The sequence below is a fragment of the Hyla sarda genome, chromosome 4 (genome assembly GCF_029499605.1).
Source record: "Hyla sarda isolate aHylSar1 chromosome 4, aHylSar1.hap1, whole genome shotgun sequence".
Classification (NCBI taxonomy): domain Eukaryota; kingdom Metazoa; phylum Chordata; class Amphibia; order Anura; family Hylidae; genus Hyla; species Hyla sarda.
Window position 1 is genome coordinate 38,349,016 of NC_079192.1, and position 25,472 is coordinate 38,374,487.

General features: G+C 43.7%; 1 protein-coding gene across 1 annotated transcript in view; it reads right to left on the reverse strand.

Annotated features, from left to right (window-relative positions):
- PDE4A (phosphodiesterase 4A) overlaps positions 1 to 25,472 on the reverse strand; it is a 1,221,221-nt gene that overhangs the window by 1,167,203 nt on the left and 28,546 nt on the right. The window contains exon 2 of the mRNA XM_056570564.1: positions 25,067 to 25,117. The gene's annotated coding sequence lies outside the window, so the exon portion shown is untranslated. The remainder of the gene's footprint in view (positions 1 to 25,066; positions 25,118 to 25,472) is intronic.

Consider the following 25,472-nt stretch of genomic DNA (forward strand, 5'->3'; position numbering starts at 1 on the left):
CGGGTCCAGGCCACTTTGTCCCGGCCGTGGCCCGCGTTATAGATCGCGAGCGGACTCGTGACGTACCAGGGTTAAAAGGATACATTGACAGGTATCATAGCTGCTATATATTTCATACTGTTCAAACAATAAAAATAAATAGTTAAAACATCATCAAATCCACAGTGGATATGGTATGTGTAAATGTGGTATCCCGGTACAGGACCATGTCCTGTCCCTTTCTAAAGTCCCCTCAGCTAGAGTCCCTCCATTTCCACAGGGCTCTCCTGCAGGGCTTACCCCTTGTTCGCCTCACATAAATATACTACTGTATATTATTTAATGTATATAGAGGAAATCTAAATGTAAAGTACCTTCCTAGGTCATGTGATATGTTATAATGGTTGTACAGATATTTAGGACCTTCCTGGGTCATGTGATAATGTCATGTGATGTACCCAGAGTTCTCTGAGTTCAGGACTTACAGGCTTTGCGGCCAATGGGATTAGTCCAGCCCCCCTTGTATATAAGGGGCTGTAGTCTCTAAATTCGCTCTCTTGGTTCCTGCTCTTAGTTCTGGACTATCAAGCAAGCACAATCAGCATATCTTCATCTCAACTAGGCCAAAGCCTAAAGAACCAGCAGCCACCAAAAACGTTATAAAGCTCAACCTACAAATCCTGTGTGACTACTATTCCACTCAAATCTTATAATTAGTAGCACATTGGCCTGCTAAAAACTACAAGTCCCAAAGCCTGTGAGGAAACTGCATCATGGTTACCTCAAGAGAAACTGTACAATTTAGTTCTGTATACACTATGGAAAAAGGAGCTGACATTGGCCAGGTCAGTGCTGGTAACACATCATATAATGTATTGAACTGGCTTAATGTAGAGATGGTACAAGGTAAGTTAAGTAAAGTAAATGTAAGCAAATCTCCAGGGCCGGATGGACTACACCCAAGAGTTCTTAGAGAGGTAAGTTCAGTAATATCTGTACCCTTGTTCATGATATTTAGAGATTCTCTGGTGTCTGGTATTGTGCCAAGGGACTGGCGCAAGGCGAATGTGGTACCAATCTTCAAGAAGGGCTCTAGGTCTTCGCCAGGCAATTATAGACCGGTAAGTCTAACGTGCATTGTGGATAAATTGTTTGAAGGACTTATAAGGGATTACATACAGGAATACATAGGGAATAATAGTATTATAAGTGATAGCCAGCATGGGTTTACTAAGGATAGAAGTTGTCAAACCAATCTAATTTGCTTTTATGAAGAGGTGAGTAGAAGCCTTGACAGAGGAATGGCTGTGGATATAGTGTTTCTGGATTTTGCCAAAGCGTTTGATATTGTCCCTCACAGACGTCTGACAGGTAAGTTAAGGTCCTTGGGCTTGGAAATTTTAGTTTGTAACTGGATTGAACACTGGCTCATGGATCGTACCCAGAGAGTGGTGGTCAATGATTCGTACTCTGATTGGTCCCCGGTTATTAGTGGTGTACCCCAAGGTTCAGTACTGGGCCCGCTGCTGTTTAATTTATTTATCAATGATATAGAGGATGGTATTAACAGCTCTGTTTCTATCTTTGCAGATGACACCAAGCTTTGTAGCACGGTACAGTCTATAGAGGATGTGCATAAGTTACAAGATGACTTGGATAGACTAAGTGTCTGGGCATCCACTTGGCAAATGAGGTTCAATGTGGATAAATGTAAAGTTATTCATCTGGGTACTAATAACCTGCATGCGTCGTATGTCTTAGGGGGGATTAAACTGTCAGAGTCACTGGTAGAGAAGGATCTGGGTGTACTTGTAGATCACAGACTACAGAATAGCATGCAATGTCAGGCTGCTGCTTCCAAAGCCGGCAGGATAGTGTCATGTATCAAAAGAGGCATGGACTCGAGGGACAGGGACATAATACTCCCCCTTTATAAAGCATTGGTACGGCCTCACCTGGAATCTGTTCAGTTTTGGTCGCCTGTTCATAAAAGGGACACTGCGGAGTTGGAAAGGGTGCAGAGACGCGCGACTAAACTAATATGGGGCATGGAACATCTTAGCTATGAGGAGCGATTAAAGGAGTTACAATTGTTTAGTCTTGAGAAGAGACGTGTAAGGGGGGATATGATAAACGTATATAAGTATATAAATGGCCCATACAAAAAATATGGAGAAAAACTGTTCCAGGTTAAACCCCCCCAAAGGACGAGGGGGCACTCTGGAGAAGAAAAAGTTTAGTCTAAAGGGGCGACACGCCTTCTTTACCGTGAGGACTGTGAATTTATGGAACGGTCTACCTCAGGAACTGGTCACAGCAGGAACAATTAACAGCTTTAAAACAGGGTTAGATACATTCCTGGAACAAAAAAACATTAATGCTTATGCAGAATTATAAAACTACATCCCTTTCCCTATCCCCTTACACCTTACACCTTCCCTTCAATACCCTGGTTGGACTTGATGGACGTATGTCTTTTTTCAACCATACTAACTATGTAACTAACTATGTAACTATGTAACTATGTAAATTGTAAAGACTGTTGCATAAAAGTTCAAGTAAAAGTTTCCAGTTCTCATCAATTCTGCTGTGGACATTCCATTTATTATCCCTGCCGTTTGTGGGCCGGTTGGCGGCAGGATCTCTAATACTAAGCAAACCGCACCCTGGCGTCATGACAAGTAAGGGTTAATACCACCAGACCCTGTAATATCATTGCAACACCCCAGTTCACCACATGAAGGTGCCCAAAAATAGGATTCGGGCAATTGGGGCTCCTAGCCCATTCTCAGGTAGGCCAATCTCTGTCATTGCCTCTTCTTTGTTTTTAGTAGGTTTTTAGTTCTTGTCCTAAAAGCTGTATGCAAACAACTGTAGCGGTTCTGATTCACATACGTCTAGCCCCACTGTGCATTATGTGCAATGGGACCTTTAAGGGTGTGTTCACACATACAGGATCCTGTGCAGATTTTATGCACAGGATTTGTAACTGCAGATTTGAAGCTGTGCTAAGTCATTTAGTTTACATTGAAATCTGCAGCAGAAAATCCTGTGCATCAAATCCTGTGCATCAAATCTGAGTACATGTGAACGTACCCTAAAGGTTCCACTTAATTTAGTGTAAGGATTGTACGTGGCATCTGCAATAATAAGTAGCATGCAACCTATATTATTTTCCCTGGTATAGATTAAAATCCATGCAGAAATTTTTCAAGGCATGCTAAGAGGGTTGCAAAATAAACCTGTTTAGTTTAAATAGAAACCAGCACAAAATAACCTCAGTACAAATTTGCATTTCAACCTAATAAATTACAGACACTATTTCTCTTCCAGAGGAAGCATGACTATGAACTTAGTATAAAAGGATCTGCCTATGCTTTAATGTTTTCATTTTCGATTAATGGTGAGCATGGTGTCTGCCATTAAAGAGAAGCATAATTACTAGGACAATTGTCTGGCAGTGGCTGACTACGGTATTGATCAGACGTGTTTCTTGTTGTACTGATGCATAAAAGAGGTGTGAATGTGCATGGACGCTGTATAGTGAATGCTGAACAGATTTTGGGTCAGTCTTTGAAGTCAGTAAAATAAAACCAATAAGCACACTATTGAAACTCTCTAGGAAGCAAAACAAGCTATTTTAGTTAAAAAAAAAAAAAAAGAAACAAGTATGGTAACAAGGTATTAAAAATCAATCCTATAGAGCATGCCAGAACAGAAAGAGACTGTATGTGTTTTTAAAAACAGAGGTTAAACAGCTGCAGGGCTTCAGTCCTGTTCCTATTATCTGGAAACCTTTAAATGGGCACTGTCACCCAATTTTTTTTTTGATATGTTGTAGTACTTATGTACTACAACATATCTCTAATATACTTTCATTATTTTTTTTAAATTAAAATAGTTTATTTTAGATTTGAAAACCAGCCACTAGGGGTCTCCCTCCTAGTGGCCGGCTGCAGCCTGCCGTGACGTCACGACTGAATTAGGACCGATGTCGGCCGGGCAATTGGTCCTAATTTAGTCAGCCAATCAGCCTGCGCTCGCTCCCCGCCTGTCAATCAGACAGGCGGGAGTGAGTGCTCAGAGCACAGAGGATGCGGCTCCCTGGCCTCGCATGCCGGCCCCGCCTCCCGTCTCAGGACTGCCCTGCACCTTGGTAATTGATTTGCGGGGTGTGGGGGGGGGCGCCCTGCGCGGCCGCGGGTTGTGGTGGGATAGAGCAGGTTGCGGCACTTCGGTAATGGTTTTTTTCGGGGGTGGGATAGAGCGGGTTGCGGCACTTCGGTAATTGTTTTTGTGGGGGGTGGTTGCGCAGCGGTAGCAGTGGCCATGGGGGGGACGGGGGATAGAGCGGGTTGCGGCCGTAGCAAGATATAGATAGATAGATATATTGTTTTCACCACAGTGTGCCTCCATTTGTTTCCCCACTACAACTCCCAGAATGCCCTGACAGCCGATAGATGTCAGGGCAAGCTGGGAGTTGTAGTGGTGAAACAGCTGGAGGCACCCTGTGTAGATGAACATGAACTAAGGGCGGAAGTGTTGGCCCCAGCAGGCATCAGTGACGTTGCGCCTGCTGGGGAAGTCTGCCTGGTAGTGAGCACACTACCAGGCAGACAAAAAGCCATTTTTAATATAGTAAAAAAAAAATTAAAGGCAAGGAGGGGGTTAGGGATAGATGGACGATAGGCAGGGACAGAAAAAAAATTATAAAAATAAAGGATGGTGGGAGCTACCCTTTTTAAAGGGGTATTTCAGTGGAATTATTATTATTTATTTATTTTTTTTAAATCAACTGGTGGCAGAAAGTTAAACAGATTTGTTAATTACTTCTATGTAAAAATCTTAAACCTTCCAGTACTTATCTGCTGCTGTATACTACAGAGGAAGTTCCTTTACTTTTTGAATTTCTTTTCTGTCTGACCTCAGTGCTCTCTGCTGACACCTCTGTCCATGTCACGAACTGTCGAGAGCAGGAGCAAATCCCCATAGCAAACCTCTCCTGCTGTGGACGGTTCCTAACATTATATTTTAGAAGTTTGGAAATTTATACATGCGGCGATACCACATGTGTTGATGTTTATTTTATATTTTTTTTTACATAATTTTATTTAAAAGGGGAAAAAGGGGGGGGTATTCAAACTTTTATTATGGAAAGGGTTCATCAACATTTATTAATTTTATGTATATATATTTTTTTTAACTTTTTTTTAGTCCCCATAGGGAAACTATTACATGCAATCTTTAGAGTGCATACATGAAACAATGCTCCCCAAAAGTTGCTTGTGTTCTTTATTAGGTCTACCACCCGGCTCCTCGTTTACATAAGATCTTTTTGGGATCTGATTTGATCCCTCTTTCTGCCCTTGATATCAGGATAATGGTTGAACCATGGAAGACTCCAACACTCCTACTTTCTACCTTCGTAGACAGCTTACTCCTTTTGAGCAATTGTGTGTCCTTTCTTCTACCCCATCTCAGTGGAATAGGTGTTCAAAACGTGTGTGTGAGATTTATCTTCACCCCTTCCATATGTTAGGGTTGTGGGAATCATAGGCGTGCGCACAGGTTGTGCACAGTCACACCCTAATCACTGCGGCCGCGGCCCGCTGCTGCAGGCCTGTTTTTTTCTTTTTCTCAATACTAAACCCCAGCCCCACCGGATATCCCCAACATCACCAACGCCAACCAACGCCACTTTTCACACTGCTGCTTTCCAACTTCAGCTCTGAGATGTATACAGTTCAGAGCAGGCCATTACCTCTGCCCCGACGCAGGCACTGATGACATCAATCATCGGCGCCTGCACTATGGAGAAGATAGGACGCGACCCGGCCGTTGAAGATCGCTGCGTGGGACATGGTGTTTATCTTTTTTTTTTTGTTTTTGTACATGTGGGGGGGGGGGGGAATGTATGGGAACTAGGGATCGACCCAATATCGGTATGGCCGATATTATCGGCCGATAATCACGATTTTGGGCATTATCGGTATCGATAAGCTGATAATGCCCCGCCCCCCGCACCGCGACCGCCGCCCCGCACCGCGACCGACCTCCGTAGTGCTGGGCGGTATACCGGTATGGATTTTTGCCCATACCGCTATACCGGTCGAGCCCCTCCCCCACCCTCCGAGTCAATAAAAAAAAAATTAAACTTACCCATAATGGGGGTGGTCCGGGCCATCCATCCTGTAGTGTCCGGCGCCATTCCGGGTGGAGGGTGAACCGGTCCGGGCTGTCCTTCTCCGGGGGTCCTCTTCTCCACTCCGGGCAGGCTCCGGCCTAGTACGCTGCATAGACGCCGCTACGCCGTGACGTCAGGTGCGTCGCTGCGCACGGGCGTCACTGCGCAGCGGCGTCTATGCAGTGTACTAGGCCGGAGCCTGCCCGGAGTGGAGAAGATGACCGCCGGAGAAGAAGGACAGCCCGGACCGGTTCACCCTCCACCCGGAATGGCGCCGGACACTACAGGAAAGGAGGATGGATGGCCCGGACCACCCTGACAGGTAGGGGGGGAGAAGCGGGTGGTGGTGGTGGTGGTGGCAGCGGCGGCCTATGGCCCCGCAAAAGCCACCGCAGTGCTATCGGGGCAGGCTGTCGGGGCATGCTGGGAGTTGTAGTTTTGCAACAGCTGGAGACACACTGATTGGGAAATACTGTTCTAGCCAATTCAGTATTTCACAAACAAAGAGCAGTGTTTCCCAACCAGGGTGTCTCCAGCTGTATTAAAACTACAACTCCCAGCATGCCCGGACAGCGTTTGGCTGTCCGGGCATACTGGGAATTGTAGTATTGCAACAGCTGGAGACACCCTGGTTGAGAAACACTGTATTACCCATGGTACTTTTTGAGAGATTTATTCCACCACCTGCTGCCTACCTACCTGAGTGTATTCCCACCTACATATCTACCTGTCTTACTGTCTTCCTACCTAGCTACCTACCTACCGGGCAACCTAGGACACTAACTGGCTACCTACCTACCTACCTGGCAACCTAGCTAACTACCTACCTACATGTCTTCATACCTACCTGGCAATCTATCTTTCTACCTACCTGGCTATACCTACCTGTTTTTTATACCTGACTACCTACCTTGCTATCTTTCTACCAAACTACCTGGCAACCTACCTATTTGGGTACCTGGCTATTTCTCTACCTAACTACCTGGAAACCTAACTGCATACCTACCTGGATGTCTTCCTTCCTACCTACCTAACTGGTTAGCTACCTACCACACTATCCAGGGAAATGTTTTGCATCGAAGCCCTGTTTCAAGCTACCCCCCTGGGGAGCAATATGAGGAGGGTAATATAGAAAGAGGAGCAATATCAAGGGGTAATATAGAAAGGTGGAGCATTATGAGCAGCATAATATACAATGGGGGCAATATGAGGGGGATCATATACAATGGGGGCAAAATGAGGGGCATAAAATACTATGGGGGCAATAGGAGAAGCATAATACCCTATGGGGGCAATGTTTGGGCCTGCTAATCTAAAGGGACAATGTTGGGGCCTAATACTATACAGCTGCACAGAGCGATCTAATACTACATGGGGCTGTGTAATACATATAGGGGGTTTGTATATAGGTGAGGATTTTGCTGTAGCGAGGAGCCTAAAATGTTTGTCTGGCAGATTCGGTGAAGATGAGTTGTGATTGGGAGAAATCTTCACGATGACCCAGGACAGATGGAGAAGAAAGAGAAAAGTGAACGACTCCGATCAGAGAAGACGTCCCTGTGAGTATATAACTATAATGACTCATATGGTCTGCAGCCCCTGTGTACAGCTGGTATCTATTTCTGTATGGTCACAAATTGGTATTTGTATAGTGGTTTTTATTCAATAACAATATAGGAGTAGTAGTCAGTAGTAATGGTAGTTATTATGGTGTGGCGGAATTATATGTCCCTTGTATTGTGGTGTTATTAGTGATACTGGTCTGCGTATAGTGGCTTTTATTTCCTTACAGTATTCACTTGCTCTTCTGAGTGTTGCTGTGTAAGAGGGGGCGTGAAAGAGTAGTTTCAAAAACTGTGATTATCTGTTGTGCGGAGTGAATCTGTGGAGTGGGTGCAACTGCCTATAGTCCACATTCATATTTTGGGGGGAGGAGTAGATTGGGCACAGGTGTATAAATCTTAGCTTGGGACTCTTATTGAGAGCTTGCTCTTCTGAGTGTTGCTGCGTAAGAGGGGGCATGAAAGAGGAGTTTCAAAAACAGGAGTTTGAAAGGTTGAGGTTGAGATCGCTGTGAGTGTTAATTTCTGAACCCACAAGGTCTACAAAAAATTTGAAGTGTAATTTTGACTGTCTGTTTTTTGCCTATACATTTGTGAAATCCCCTTAACTAGATGGCCTCCATGTTGGAAAATGCAGTCCAATGTACATCTTTTTCAATGTATGCAATCCTTGAACAACTGTTTGAGGGTGCATATTGTTGTGCGAGATGTGTGCTAGTTGTCCGTTTGGAAGCCCAGATCCTGCATCTAGAGGGGCGACTGGCAACAATGAGAAGCATTAACAACATGGAGAGGAGTCTCCTGCTCACTGAGCAGGCACTCTCGGGAGTAGAGGTGGGGGAGGACAGTGGGACGGAGTTGCAGGACAGTCAGGCAGTTAGCTGGGTTACAGTTAGAAAGCGGGGTAGGGGAAAAAGTGTCAGGGAGGCTAGTCCTGAACTTGCACACCCCAACAGGTTTGCCCGCTTGGCAGATGAGGGGGATGCCATTACAGAGCTAGCAGAACTGCAGCAGGATACTGCTTCTGACCGCCAGGGGGGTGTCTGCTCCAGTAAGGAGGGAGGGAGGAGTACAGGGCAGGCCAGACAGGTACTAGTGGTGGGGGACTCAATTATTAGGGGGGCAGACAGGGCGATCTGTCACAAAGACCGGGATCGCCGAACAGTGTGTTGTCTGCCTGGCGCACGAGTTCGGCACATCGCGGATCGGGTTGACAGGTTGCTGGGCGGGGCTGGAGAGGACCCAGCAGTCATGGTACATATTGGCACCAATGACAAAGTAAGAGGTAGGTGGAGTGTTCTTAAAAAAGATGTCAGGGACTTAGGCTGCAAGCTTAAGGCAAGGACCTCCAAGGTAGTATTTTCTGAAATACTACTAGTACCACGAGCCGCACCAGAGAGGCAGCGGGAGATCAGGGAGGTAAACAAGTGGCTCAGAAGCTGGTGTAGGAAGGAAGGGTTTGGGTTCATGGAGAACTGGGCTGCCTTTGCTGTCAGTTACCGGCTCTACCGTAGGGACGGGCTGCACCTCAATGGGGAGGGTGCAGCTGTGCTTGGTGAGAAGGGTGGAGGAGTGTTTAAACTAGGGACTTGGGAGGAGGGAACCTACAGCAAAAGAGGGGGAAGATAGTGTAGATAGAGAGGTGGGAATTATAAATGTACCTGGGGGTGGAGCGGAGGGAGGGGTTAGAATAGTTAATAGGAATAGGCTTCATAGGAAAATAAAACTTACACCCTTGAATCCCATTAACCCCAATAACATAAAGTATGGAAATGTAAAGTGTATGTTCACAAATGCCAGAAGCCTAGCAAATAAAATTGGGGAGCTTGAGGCCTTGATACTGGAGGAACATATTGATATAGTTGGGGTCACTGAGACATGGCTGGACTCCTCGCATGACTGGGCTGTCAATCTGCAGGGGTTTACATTGTTTCGCAAAGATAGAATTAACAGAAAAGGTGGTGGAGTCTGTCTGTATGTTAGAAGTGGTATGAAAGTCAGTGTGAACGATGCCATAGTGTGTGATGATTCTGAGGAGGTGGAATCACTGTGGGTTGAATTACAAAAGAAGGGAAACACGGAAAAAATAGTATTTGGTGTAATCTACAGACCCCCTAATATCACTGAAGAGATAGAAGGTCGGCTGCATAAACAAATAGAGAGGGCCGCCCAGGCAGGTACAGTGGTAATAATGGGAGATTTTAACTATCCAGATATAGATTGGGGTCCGGGGTTGGCTAAAACTACAAAGGGGAGACAATTCCTAAATTTATTGCAGGATAATTTTATGGGCCCGTTTGTGGAGGACCCAACAAGAAGTGATGCCTTGTTGGATCTGATCATTTCCAACAACGCAGAGCTGGTTGGTAATGTAACTGTGCGGGAAAACCTTGGTAATAGCGACCACAATATAGTTACTTTTGACTTAAAATGTAGAAAACAAAGACAGGCGGGGAAGGCAAAAACATATAACGTTAAAAAGGCAAACTTCCCTGGGCTGAGAGCTGCACTACAGGACATAGACTGGGGGGAGGTGTTCTCAAATACTGATACAGAAGGTAAATGGGACATCTTTAAATCAACTCTTAATAACTATACAGCTAAATATATACCAAAGGGGAACAAATATAAACGATTAAAACTAAATCCTACATGGCTGACAAATGATGTTAAAAGAGCAATAAACAACTAAAAAATAGCCTTCAAAAAATTCAAATCTGATGGGTCAGCTATAACATTTAAACAGTACAAGGAGCATAATAAAATCTGTAAAAATGTAATAAAAACAGCAAAAATTAAAAATGAGAGAAAGGGGGCCAAAGAAAGCAAAACTAATCCTAAATATTTTTTTAGATATATAAATGCAAAAAAACCAAGGACAGAGCATGTAGGACCCCTTAATAATGATAATGGGGAGGTTGTCACAGGCGATAAAGAGAAAGCGGAGCTACTGAATGGGTTCTTTAGTTCTGTATATACTAGGGAAGAAGGAGGAGCTGACATTGGCCAGGTCAGTGCTGGTAACACATCATGTAATGTACTGAACTGGCTTAATGTAGAGATGGTACAAGGTAAGTTAAGTAATATAAATGTAAGCAAATCTCCAGGGCCAGATGGACTACACCCAAGAGTTCTTAGAGAGGTAAGTTCAGTAATATCTGTACCCCTGTTCATGATATTTAGAGATTCACTGGTGTCTGGTATTGTCCCAAGGGACTGGCGCAAGGCGAATGTGGTGCCAATCTTCAAAAAGGGCTCTAGGTCTTCCCCAGGAAACTATAGACCGGTAAGTTTAACGTGCATTGTGGGTAAATTGTTTGAAGGACTTATAAGGGATTACATACAGGAATACATAGGGGATAATTGTATTATAAGTGATAGCCAGCATGGGTTTACTAAGGATAGAAGTTGACATGCTGGTCCACAGTCATCATAGAGGACAACCAGTGCGGCGACTATTTGGGTCAAAGGGACCAAAATGGGGTTGTAAACCCTGTGGAGGGTGTGTAGCCTGTCCAAATGTAGAAACCACAAATGAATTTTGGAATTCAAGTACAGACAAGAGATATGTGATTACACACCCTATTACTTGTATTACCACAGGAGTAATCTACTACGCCACCTGTCCTTGTAACATGATTTATGTTGGACTTACCTGCAGGGAATTCCGTCGGAGAATACGGGAACATGTTTTAGGAATTGAAGCAGCCAAGGAGGAAATAGATCTACAGAAGCTAAAGACCATACCCCGCAACTTTCGTCAGTATCATGATTGTAACAGCACCCTCTTCAAGGTGAGAGGCATTGATAGAGTGGTACCTGGACCAAGGGGGGGGAACTGGAGAAAGATTTTGGCACAGAAGGAAACTATGTGGATCTACAAGTTGAGAACCACTACTCCCTATGGCCTTAATGAATACAATAGTTTTGCCTCGTACTTGTGATTTTTCGTGATAGTATGACTTTCTACTATCTCTTCTATTAATACCAGTTATTGCTATCTGATCCCGTTTTTAGTTTTGGGGGTACTGGTGTTGTGTAGGTAGGTACACTGTCTATGTCTCCTAGCCTGTGCTTTGTGAGTGGGGAAGCCCCATGGTAATGCTGATACTCTGTGCTCTAATTGCACACCATTACTTGCCTTTCCCCTTTCTCCTGACCACTCGCTGGAGGCTATATATGCAGTGACCTCCTTATCTAGGTTAGCTTTGTTTTTTGGTGCAATTTTTTACATGACTGTTATGTGTAATTTATAATTATTGTTATACTGGTGGCCCTACTCTGTAGTTAAGAATAACTATGTCATATTTTGCACTTTTGCATTTATACTAACCAACAATATACTACCTGCCCTACCAACTCCTTTTTTGTCTGGCTATACTGTCCCTTTTAATTGTTTTTATTAAATGATGTTCTCAATAAAGTTTATTATTTATGTATAAAATTGGTGTTCCAGTGTGTATATAGGATTTATTGTTAGTCATCAACACACTCGACTTTAAATATATTGGTACTATTTTGCCCTTTCTTTGGATTTATTATTGATTTCCTGTATTTTTACAGAAGGTTTGTCTATCATGGACTTTCGGGCTAAGGAAGCTTCTTGGTTGGAGCAGGCTAATCTTTTATTCTCTGGGACAGCGGTAGCCAGTAATGATCCGGATCAGTGCAATATCAGAGAACTGAAACAATCTCTAAGGAATCTATCACACCGTCAGATGAAGACCTGGTGGAATCGGGCCTCTTTGGAGAACTATCTACACAAACATTTAATACCTCGAGGATTACGAGTACAGATTTTTCCCTCTTTTGGTCTTGACCAAGAAGTCTATGTTAAGAAATGGGAAGAGGCATGCAATATTTGCTCCAGGACACTCATGATGATCATCATGGAACATAATACACAGGTACTTATGGAACTAGGCACACAAATTGAGAAGGCTGAGACGGATATTGCTGCCATTCTACCAAATAATGACTATCCATCATTCAAGCAGGACTTGGAGGAATCCCAAACCATCTGGGAAAAACAAATTAAGGCTACAAAATCTAAAAAATTTTTAAGAGACTCTAATGATTTTTCTAATAACAAGGTGTATAAGTGGAAACGGGGTCCAGTGGAGAGACGACAAAGATCACCTTCAGTCTCATCATCCGTTTCCACAGGAGTGGAATCTGTGGCGTCGTCCAGGTCTTCTGCGAGAAATGCACAATATGACGGGAGACGACGCAATTACCGTAATAAAGCAAATACAAGAAATGAAAGGCAGGAGAGAGTCAATACCAGGAGCAACGACACTAACCGTAAGGTAATTAACCTGTCTAAACATACCTTAACTCCCGAACAGGAGCAGGTTTTAAGCTTAGGTTTAACCTTCTCACCAGCTGCCTCTTTTGATTGCTTTACAGCGGTAAAAGACCTGCAATTATTCGCACGGAAATTAATCTTTAAGAAATTGTTTCATCCCTCCCCTATACAAGCACCTTTATCTTCAGCACAGGCACCAGCATTTCTTAACACGACTGCAGAAACTGAGGCACTACAAGCTCTCCAAGATCTCCTAGAGGAACAGGATACATCAAATACGGGTAAGTTCCCTAAACATGTTCTTATGTCTTCCACTAATTTCCCTCAACTGACAATATGCCCTAGTGTGGATATTTTTGTCAGGCTGGTAACTGCCGAGTTTGAAAAAATTCCCAACAATCGCAAAGGCGACAATCTGACTCCCACACAAAGAAGGGCATTAATGGAGCTGGGCCAAATGGACGACATTGTTATCAAACCCTCGGACAAAGGGGGCAATGTCGTCCTATGGCCCAGACCCATGTATGAACGTGAGGCACAGAGGCAGCTGAGAGATCCTCTCTGTTACAAACGCTTGACATTCAATCCCATGCAAAAATTTAAAGAGGAACTGTCGAATATATTGGGTTATGCACTTGAGAGCAACCTTATTACGAAAAAACAACTAGAGAGTTTACTGCCAGAGAACCCTACCACTGCGACACTATATCTTTTACCCAAGATACACAAGCAGTTGGAAAATCCACCTGGGCGTCCAATCGTCTCTGGCAATAACTCTCTTTGTGAACCCATTTGCAGATATGTGGACCATTTCCTAAAACCCCTCGTTGAGTCTCTACCGTCTCATGTTAAGGATACCACAGATATCCTAAAAAGAATGGATGCTGTTCAATTGGACAACGAAACCCTTCTGGTCACTTATGATGTGGAAGCTCTTTATACATCAATCAGACACACGGATGGACTGGCGGCAACCCAATTTTACCTAATGATGTCGGATTTAGACCCAGAACTGAGTGAGTTCATTTTACAACTTCTTCAGTTTGCATTAATGCATAACTTTTTTCTGTTCAGGGATGTGGTCTTCCTACAGCTCCAGGGAACGGCAATGGGGGCGTCTTGTGCGCCCTCATACGCCAATCTCTTCCTGGGGCTGTGGGAGAGGACCATATTCATGACTGAACCCGCTCCTCAAATTGAAAAAGTTCTACAGTGGGGCCGCTATATAGATGACATTCTGTTTGTCTGGCAGGGCACGGTAGAAGAGCTGTCCACGTTTATGACTTATCTGAACACTAATGAATTAAATATAAAACTGACTTATAAATGGGGGAGGTCGAAAATGGAGTTCCTGGATGTACTGTTTGATGTTGACCAAGATGGCTATATCTCAACAGATGTGTATCGCAAAAAAACTTCTACCAATACTCTTCTTCACGCTTCCTCTTCTCATCCTCATGCACTTGTCTCCAATATCCCGACAGGTCAGTTTCTGCGAATCCGACGGATTTGCTCGACGGATGAACATTTTGAAAAACAAGCTAATGATCTGTCTCTACGCTTTAAGGAACGAGGATATCAAGAAAGGGATATCACCAGAGGCTATGCACGAGCCAAGGACACACCAAGAGGCAATCTGCTTACCCAGTCCAAGAGGAAAAAGGGAAATGATCAGGTAAGATTCATATCTGCTTACAACACCAGGTGGCGTCAACTACAAAGAGCCCTGTGCAAACACTGGCCAATTTTACAAACGGACCCGATATTGTCTCAATATATATCACACAAACCTTCAATTACCTACCGGAGATCAAAGAACCTTAGAGACATGCTGGTCCACAGTCATCATAGAGGACAACCAGTGCGGCGACTATTTGGGTCAAAGGGACCAAAATGGGGTTGTAAACCCTGTGGAGGGTGTGTAGCCTGTCCAAATGTAGAAACCACAAATGAATTTTGGAATTCAAGTACAGACAAGAGATATGTGATTACACACCCTATTACTTGTATTACCACAGGAGTAATCTACTACGCCACCTGTCCTTGTAACATGATTTATGTTGGACTTACCTGCAGGGAATTCCGTCGGAGATTACGGGAACATGTTTTAGGAATTGAAGCAGCCAAGGAGGAAATAGATCTACAGAAGCTAAAGACCATACCCCGCCACTTTCGTCAGTATCATGATTGTAACAGCACCCTCTTCAAGGTGAGAGGCATTGATAGAGTGGTACCTGGACCAAGGGGGGGGAACTGGAGAAAGATTTTGGCACAGAAGGAAACTATGTGGATCTACAAGTTGAGAACCACTACTCCCTATGGCCTTAATGAATACAATAGTTTTGCCTCGTACTTGTGATTTTTCGTGATAGTATGACTTTCTACTATCTCTTCTATTAATACCAGTTATTGCTATCTGATCCCGTTTTTAGTTTTGTGGGGTACTGGTGTTGTGTAGGTAGGTACACTGTCTATGTCTCCTAGCCTGTGCTTTGTGAGTGGGGAAGCCCCATGGTAATGCTGATACTCTGTGCTCTAATTGCACACCATTACTTGCCTTTCCCCTTTCTCCTGACCACTCGCTGGAGGCTATATATGCAGTGACCTCCTTATCTAGGTTAGCTTTGTTTTTTGGTGCAATTTTTTACATGACTGTTATGTGTAATTTATAATTATTGTTATACTGGTGGCCCTACTCTGTAGTTAAGAATAACTATGTCATATTTTGCACTTTTGCATTTATACTAACCAACAATATACTACCTGCCCTACCAACTCCTTTTTTGTCTGGCTATACTGTCCCTTTTAATTGTTTTTATTAAATGATGTTCTCAATAAAGTTTATTATTTATGTATAAAATTGGTGTTCCAGTGTGTATATAGGATTTAAGGATAGAAGTTGTCAAACCAATCTAATTTGCTTTTATGAAGATGTGAGTAGAAGCCTTGACAGAGGAATGGCTGTGGATATAGTGTTTCTGGATTATGCTAAAGCATTTGATACTGTCCCTCATAGACATCTGACAGGTAAGTTAAGGTCTTTGGGTTTGGAAATTTTAGTTTGTAACTGGATTGAACACTGGCTCATGGATCGTACCCAGAGAGTGGTGGTCAATGATTCGTACTCTGATTGGTCCCCGGTAATTAGTGGTGTACCACAAGGTTCAGTACTGGGACCGCTGTTGTTTAATTTATTTATCAATAATATAGAGGATGGCATTAACAGCTCTGTTTCTATCTTTGCAGATGACACCAAGCTTTGTAGCACGGTACAGTCTATAGAGGATGTGTATAGGTTACAAGATGACTGGGATAGACTAAGTGTCTGGGCATCCACTTGGCAAATGAGGTTCAATGTGGATAAATGTAAACTTATGCATCTGGGTACTAATAATCTGCATGCGTCGTATGTCTTAGGGGGGATTAAACTGGTAGAGTCACTGGTAGAGAAGGATCTGGGTGTACTTGTAGATCACAGACTACAGAATAGCATGCAATGTCAGGCTGCTGCTTCCAAGGCCGGCAGGATATTGTCATGTATCAGAAGAGGCATGGACTCAAGGGACAGGGACATAATACTCCCCCTTTATAAAGCATTGGAACGGCCTCACCTGGAATATGCTGTTCAGTTTTGGTCGCCTGTACATAAAAGGGACACTGTGGAGCTGGAAAGGGTGCAGAGACACGCGACTAAACTAATATGTGGCATGGAACATCTTAGCTATGAGGAGCGATTAAAGGAGTTACAATTGTTTAGTCTTGAGAAGAGACGTTTAAGGGGGGATATGATAAACGTATATAAGTATATTAATGGCCCATACAAAAAATATGGAGAAAAACTGCTCCAGGTTAAACCCCCCCAAAGGACAAGGGGGCACTCCCTCCGTCTGGAGAAGAAAACGTTTAGTCTCAAGGGGCGACACGCCTTCTTTACCATGAGAACTGTGAACTTATGGAACAGTCTACCTCAGGAACTGGTCACAGCAGGAAAAATTAACAGCTTTAAAACAGGATTAGATACATTCCTGGAACAAAATAACATTAATGCTTATGAAGAAATATAAAATCCCATCCCTTCCCCAATATCGCGCCACACCCCTACCCCTTAATTCCCTGATTGAACTTGATGGACATATGTCTTTTTTTCGACCTTACTATGTAACTACAAAATTAATACAGAGTGGCGATATTATTTTATGTTTCTAAGCCCGATACTAAGATAAAATCTAGTGTTTGCAAGCTAAGTACCTCATAATTTCATAGTTTCATATCTTCATTTATTGCATTACAGCTGTATTGCTTTTCATGTTCTATCTATATACTCATGTTTTATCTATATACTCATGTTTCATCTGTATCTTTGTGCTAGGAGTGTGCTGCTGTATTTTCCTGTTGCTGTATATTTAGCCCAGCAGCCTGCACCTGCGGGCCAGGTTTTTACAATAGTTTGGAATTAATAGTGCTGGCCAACTTATTCTTTGGTTGTATTACACATGCGGGGGAGTGGCTACCTCCATGTTGGCTCGTGCACCCCACCCACCTCTATTAGGTGTATATTAGGTGCCTTGGATGTTTCAGACCTTGCATGCCTGCTGTACTGTTCACACAGAGGCATATTCACAGTGTAGGGTCCGTCCCAGAATGAGGTCACCTTACCGTGGTGGGACAGTCCACGCTATTTGGCGCCCAATTTGCAAGCTAAGTACCTCATAATTTCATAGTTTCATATCTTCATTTATTGCATTACAGCTGTATAGCTTTTCATGTTCTATCTATATGCTCATGTTTTATCTATAAACTCATATTTCATCTGTATCTTTGTGCTAGCAGTGTGCTGCTGTATTCTCCTGTTGCTGTATATTTAGCCCAGCAGCCTGCACCTGCGGGCCAGGTTTTTACAATAGTTTGGAATTAATAGTGCTGGCCAACTTATTCTTTGGATATATATATATATATATATATATATATATATATATATATATACACACATATATATATATATATAAACACGCACGCGTGCGGGAGTGAGTATGTGCTTTAGGGTGCACACTCTAATGCAATAGGCTGCGCACGCCTATGGTGGGAATGCAGTTGGTTCCTACTTGCATACGTGGTGAGATTGTTCCTTTATTTGCCCTTTCTGGACATCTGTCCCATTACCCAGATTTCATCTCAAAGGCTAACAAAGATTTGTTGAGGAATTTTCTAAGTGCTGTTAGGACCGTTAGCTCATGTTCACATGGCAGAATTTCCATGGAATCCAGCACAGAGATTCCGCTGCAGCAGAGTCCTGTTGAATTCAATTTTCTGTGTACGCACAAAGAATAAACACGTTCATTGTGCCGAGACTGCACGGAATGCATAGCCATCTATGAGATGGCACATTCCTGTGCGTTCCTAGCTATGGCAGATTGCACCGGTGCACCGCAGTGTCTGGAATGTCCACATATTCCGGCGAGTGAACATAGCCTTATCCTGAGGCACTGGAAATGCATGGTGTCGTCTTCGAGGATGGAGGAGTTGGTGGCGACTGATGGGGATAGTTCGAGCATCTTTTTTAGTTTTGAAACCCTTGGCACATTTTAGGGTGGGATCATATCCCAATTTTACTATACAGTTTTTGGATAAGTTTTTTTTTTTTAACCCCTTAAGGACCATTTTTTCCATTTTTGCACTTTCGTTTTTTGCTCCTTGCCTTTAAAAAATCATAACTCTTTCAATTTTGCTCCTAAAAATCCATATGATTGCTTATTTTTTGCGCCACCAATTCTACTTTGTAATGACATCAGTCATTTTGCCCAAAAATCTACGGTGAAACGGAAAAAAAAATTATTGTGAGACAAAATTGAAAAAAAAACGCAGTTTTGTATCTTTTGGGGGCTTCCGTTTCTACACAGTACATTTTTCAGTAAAAATGACACCTTATCTTTATTCTGTAGGTTCATACGATTAAAATGATACCCTACTTATATAGGTTTGATCTTGTCGTACTTCTGGAAAAAAATCATAACTTCATGCAGGAAAATTTATATGTTTAAAATTGTCATCTTCTGACCCCTATAACTTTTTAATTTTTCTGCGTATGGGGCGGTATGAGGGCTCATTTTTTGCGCCGTGATCTGAAGATTTTAACGGTACTATTTCTGCATTGATAGGAATACAAAAAGTGACCAAAAATGCACTATTTTGGACTTTGGAATTTTTTTGCGCGTACGCCATTGACCGTGCAGTTTAATTAACGATATAATTTTATAATTCGGACATATCCACACGTGGCGATACCACATATGTTTATTTTTATTTACATTGTGTTTTTTTATGGGAAAAGGGAGGTGATTCAAACTTTTAATAGGGGAGGGGTTAAATGATCTTTATTCACTTTTTTTTTGCAGTGTTATAGCTCCCATAGGGACCTATAACACTGCACACACTGATCTTTCACAATGATCACTGGTTTCTCATAGGAAACCAGTGATCGATGATTCTGCCGCTTGAGTGCTCATGCCTGGATCTCAGGCACTGAGCAGTCATTCGGCGATCGGAAAGCGAGGAGGCAGGTAGGGACCCTCCGGCTGTCCTGTAAGCTGTTCAGGATGCCGCGATTTCGCCGCGGCTATCCCGAACAGCCCACTGAGCTAACCGGCACTTTTTACTTTCACTTTTAGCCGCGTGGCTCAGCTTTGAGCGCGCGACTAAAGGGTTAATAGCGCGCGGCACCGCGATCAGTGCCGCGCGCTATTAGCGGCGGGTCCTGGCTTCACTATGACGCTAGGCCCGCCGTGATATGATGCGGGGTCACCGTGGGACCCCGCTTTATATCACGGGAGTGGGACCAAGGATGTACTCATACGTCCTTGGTCCTTAAGGGGTTAAACATATGCACACGTACAGCAAACCGTGGCCATAAACTTTCCATTCAAAACCGTATGCACCATATTGTATACGGTTGTCTCCGTTTTTCAAATCACGCGGTTTTTAACTTTTTAAATACGGGTGAAAAACCATATTAAACCGTATAAGTTTTTTTTTTTACATGGGAGTCAATGGGAACCGTACAGACCTGTATGTGTGTACGGTTCCATTCAGTTTTCACCATACAGTTTTTGACTTTGCAGTTTTTTTTCTTTTTTTTCTTGAAACTTTATTCATAATGGAGTGAAAAGTTCAAAACATATAAATTTTTTTCTTAAAAAACGGATGCAACCGGACATCATTTTTCAAACCGTAATCAGATAAAACTTTGTACACACGTTTTGATACAGTTTAGTCAGCTTTTGAGGAATCCGTTTTTTTTTAATCAAAAACCTGATAGAAAAAACTGTATTGCAAAAATGTGGTGTGAACCCACCCTTACGGATATGTCTGATTCTTAACACCATTTTCTCTACCTTCCTTTCCTTTACATATGAGTTTCCCTTCTTTTTCTTTTTTGTCTCTGCCTTACTCTTCTTTCTTTTTTGATATACCGGATTTATCGGCGTATAACACACACTTTTTAGGCTAAAATTTTTAGCCTAAAGTCTGTGTGCGTGTTATACGCCGATACACCCCCAGGAAAGGCAGGGGGAGAGAGGCCGTCGCTGCCCGCTTCTCTCCCCCTGCCTTTCCTGGGGTCTAGAGCGCTGCTGTCGGCCCTTCTCACCCCCTGGCTATCAGCGCCGCTGCCCGTTCTGTCCCCCTGACTATCGGTGCCGCTGCCCGTTCTGTCCCCCTGACTATCGGTGCCGGCGCCGATAGCCAGGGGGAGAGAAGCGTCGCCGACAGCCAGGGGGAGAGAAGGGGCAGCGGCACCCATTGCCGGCGCCGCTGCCCCGTTGCGTCCCCCCATCCCCGGTGGCATAATTACCTGAGTCGGGTCCGCGCTGCTGCAGGCCTCCGGAGTGCGTCCCCGGCGTCGTTGCTATGCGCTGAACGGCGCGGCGCATGACGTCAGTGCGCCGCGCCGTGCATAGCAACGACGCTGGGGACGCACGACGGAGGCCTGCAGCAGCGCGGACCCGACTCAGGTAATTATGCCACCGGGGATGGGGGGGAGGCAACGGGGCAGCAGCGCCGGCAATGGGTGCCGCTGCCCCTTCTCTCCCCCTGGCTATCGGCGCCGGCACCGATAGTCAGGGGGACAGAACGGGCAGCGGCGCCGATAACCAGGGGGTGAGAAGGGCCGACAGCAGCGCTCTAGACCCCAGGAAAGGCAGGGGGAGAGAAGCGGGCAGCGACGGCCTCTCTCCCCCTGCCTTTCCTGGGGGTAAACTTTTTTTACCCAAATATCCTTGGTAAAATGAGGGTGCGTGTTATAGGCCAGTGCGTGGTATACCCCGATAAATACGGTATTCTTTGCTGCAGACAAAAAAAGGCCAGCGATTGCTCAATGTTTGTGATGTTATCACTATACAAATTATAAGGTGTTAAACAATCAGCTAAATTCTAAGAACTCTGTTCAGCTGTGTTCTCCTGGAAATGTATAAATAAATAAATAATAACTAAGCATCATTAGTTGAGCATGTACAACTTCCCAATCAGTGCTGGCAGTCCTAAATTGTGTTAGGACATACCCCTATGACAAGAGGAATGGTAACAACCAGTTGGCAATAAGCAGTGTTATAGGGGGGAAAAAAGGTTCAGAATTGTTATTTTATGTGGAATTTAAAATGTACCTCCGAAGATGGTTGTAAAAATTTACGTTTCTGAAGACAAGACTCCGGTGTATGTGGTTCCGCTGGACCTGTGTGGCAGATGACTCGGACCGTACCAGGGAGCAGAGTCTAAGGTGCCGGTGGTCTTCACCAGAGCCCACCGCAAAGCAGGATGGGCTTGCAGGTGACACCCAGGTCGCTACCCCTGGCATGGCTCGACCACACAGGCGGCTGAGGAGATGCGAGGCACAGGAGGGATGAGGCAACTCGTAGTCTGGATAGCAGTAGGTCAGGGCAGGCGGAACAGTAGGGTAGTCAGGACGTAGCAGGAGTTCAGTAGGCAGGCGGCAGAGGAGCAAGGTCAAGTAACAAGAGCAGGAGATCTGGTACACGGCAAGGCAATACAAGGAACACTTTCTTTAGGGCACAAGGCAACAAAGATCTGGCAGAGAACTGAGGAGGGTGGAGGAATTTATAAACAATGCGCGCGCGACGGAGCAGAGAGATGGAGGCAGAGGCAGGAGAAACACCCGGAGAGTGACGGACTGGGGCTCGCATGCGGGCACATCCCACAATGAAAGTTCCAGCCCCATTGGCAGCAGAAGGTAAGGGGACCTTGCTCTCACTGCCAGCGTGTGAGGCCGGAGCGCATAGTGTAACAATGGTCTTGGCAATTGGAAATATGTTAAAATTTTGCAGCAAATTTGGAGCTCAAAACTCTCTGAGACTATCATGATCAGGAGGTGTATTTGCTGGAAGTCCAATGCAAGCCTAGGAGGTAAATTCGTCTCCTGAACACGCTAATCTCAGGGCTCCGAAGTTGCAGCTAAATTTAAACAAACATGCTGCCGCCGGGACCATTATCAAGGGTAGGCATTAAGTATTTTCTCAGAAGATCTGACAGGTCCTCTTCAACCTCTTATGAGAGATTAATCCAATGTCTCCGCCTGCAGCTACTAGCACAGAAAGACTGTAAAATGATGCCCCTTCTCCCCTCTCACAGCATTTATATTGAGGGAGGAATAAAGCTGCATACTCCCACCTGTCTAGTGTTTTTATGGTTTTAATAGAAAACAGACAGGTTATTCCATACTAACCTTCTGGTATAGGCTGATAGTACTCCTCACACTGATGTTACTTTTGTCCGCCCGTTGCGCCGTTATTCTGAGACTATTTAACAGCAGTTTGCTTATGTGGGCATTCGGTAAACCACGTAATTAGCTAGCTCATAAGCTTACATAGCTACTCTTACATAGCTCCTAAGTGCACCACTACACCTGCACATTATATACAGTCATGGCCGTAAATGTTGGCCCCCCTGGAATTTTTCAAGAAAATTAAGTATTTCTCACAGAAAAGGATTGCAGTAACACAGGTTTTGCTATACACATGTTTATTCCCTTTGTGTGTATTGGAACTAAACCAACAAAAAAGGAGGAAAAAAAGCTAATTGGACATAATGTCACACCAAACTCCAAAAATGATCTGGACAAAATTATTGGCACCCTTTCAAAATTGTAGAAAAATAAGATTGTTTCAAGTATGTGATGCTCCTTTAAACTCACCTGGGGCAAGTAACAGGTGTGGACAATATAAAAATCACCCGTGGAAGCAGATAAAAAGGAGAGAAGTTCACTTAGTCTTTGTTTTGTGTGCCACACTAGTCATGGACAACAGAAAGAAGAGAACTGTCTGAGGACTTGAGAACCAAAATTGTGGAAAAATATCAACAATCTCAAGGTTACAAGTCCGTCTCCAGAGATCTAGATTTGCCATTGTCCACAGTGCACAACATTATCAAGAAGTTTGCAACCCATGGTACTGTAGCTAATCTCTCTGGGCGTGGACAGAAGAGAAAAATTGATGAAAGGTGTCAATGCAGGATAGTCCAGATGGTGAATAAGCAGCCCCAAACAAGTTCCAAAGATATTCAAGCTGTCCTGCAGGCTCAGGGAGCATCAGTATGTGAACTATCCGTCGACATTTAAATGAAAAGAAAAGCTATGGCAGGAGACCCAGGAGGATCCCACTGCTGACACAGAGATATAAAAAAGCAAGACTACATTTTGCCAAAATGAACTTGAGTAAGCCAAAAATGCCTTCTGGGAAAACGTCCTGTGGACAGATGAGTCCAAGATAGAGCTTTTTGGTAAAGCACATCATTCTACTGTTTACCGAAAATGGAGTGAGGCCTACAACGAAAAGAACACAGTACCTACAGTGAAATATGGTGGAGGTTCAATGATGTTTTGCTGCCTCTGGCACTGGGTGCCTTGAATGTGTACAAGGCATCATGAAATCTGAGGATTACCAATAGATTTTGGGTTGCACTGTACAGCCGAGTGTCAGAAAGCTGGGTTTTCGCCCGAGATCTTGGTTCTTCCTATAGGACAATGACCTCAAACATACGTCAAAAAACACCCAGAAATGGATGGCAACAAAGCACTGGAGAGTTCTGAAGTGGCCAGCAATGAGTACAGATCTAAATCCCATTGAACACCTGTGGAAAGATCTTAAAATTGCTGTTGGGAAAAGATATCCTTCCAATAAGAGAGACCTGGAGAAGTTTGCAAAGGAAGAGTGGTCCAACATTCCGGCTGAGAGGTTTAAGAAGCTTATTGATGGTTATAGGAAGCGACTGATTTCAGTTATTTTTTCCAAAGGGTGTGCAATCAAATATTAAGTTAAGGGTGCCAATCATTTTGTCCAGCCCATTTTTGGAGTTTGGTGTGACATTATGTCCAATTTGCTTTTATTCCTCCTTTTTGGTTTAGTTCCAATACACACAAAGGGAATAAACATGTGTATAGCAAAACATGTGTTACTGCAATCCTTTTCTGTGAAAAATACTTCATTTTCTAGAAAAATTTCAGGGGTGCCAACATTTACGGCCACGACTGTACATAAGGAGGCATTCTTACTGGAGCTGACGAAAGAGTGTAGCTGTGCACTTAGGGCCTACTATACCATCCCCAGTGCACCTCATTTGCATACTGCTTCCAATCAGTTTTTCAGAATAACGGTGCAAAGGGTAGACAAAAAAAAAGTAACATGGGCATCAGTACGAGAAGCTATATCATCCTATACCAGCAAGTTAGTAAGAACTAACCTGCTGTCAGTTTCCCTTTTAAGAATTTGTAGTAACAGATAAAATGCAGGTTGTGATGACTGCAATTTTCAATACTGTAGTGACAAGTCATATCACTTGGCCTTTCTTATCCTTTTCAGCAGGATCAGTTGTAAATTCCTCATCTGGACAGATAAAGGTGACCCTTGTGAACTATTCTCTACATCTGGCAGCCATACATGCAGTTTTTCAGCTAGTTTACGAGTGCACCTTGAATTTTAGCATCTCGACACAATATCAAGGTTGTTTAATGCTTCACTACAAAAAACTTACCAGCTGTGAAAAAATGTGCAAGGCCACCAGGTTTCGCATTTGCTCAGCCACCTGTAATTGTGCAGAAATTGTAATTAACATATGAATACAACAAACCATCATTTACAAAACTGTGCATACAAATACATAAAGAAATGCCAATGTTTGTTAAGCTAATTTCAGATTGCCATGATAAGGCCATAACATGCTTCTTCAATGATTTTTCTGGGGTAAACTTAGATTTGCAGAGAACCTAATGTGATCTAAGTTTGGCTCACCAGAACTGAGGAGGGGCAATGTGTTGTGGTTGTAATATGCATGCTAAAATGTATATGTACAATGGCATAGGTATCAACATTTTAAAAGCCAAAATCGGGACATTTGAGTCTAAGAAAGAAAAGAAAAAAAAAGTTCTCCATGGCTGGTG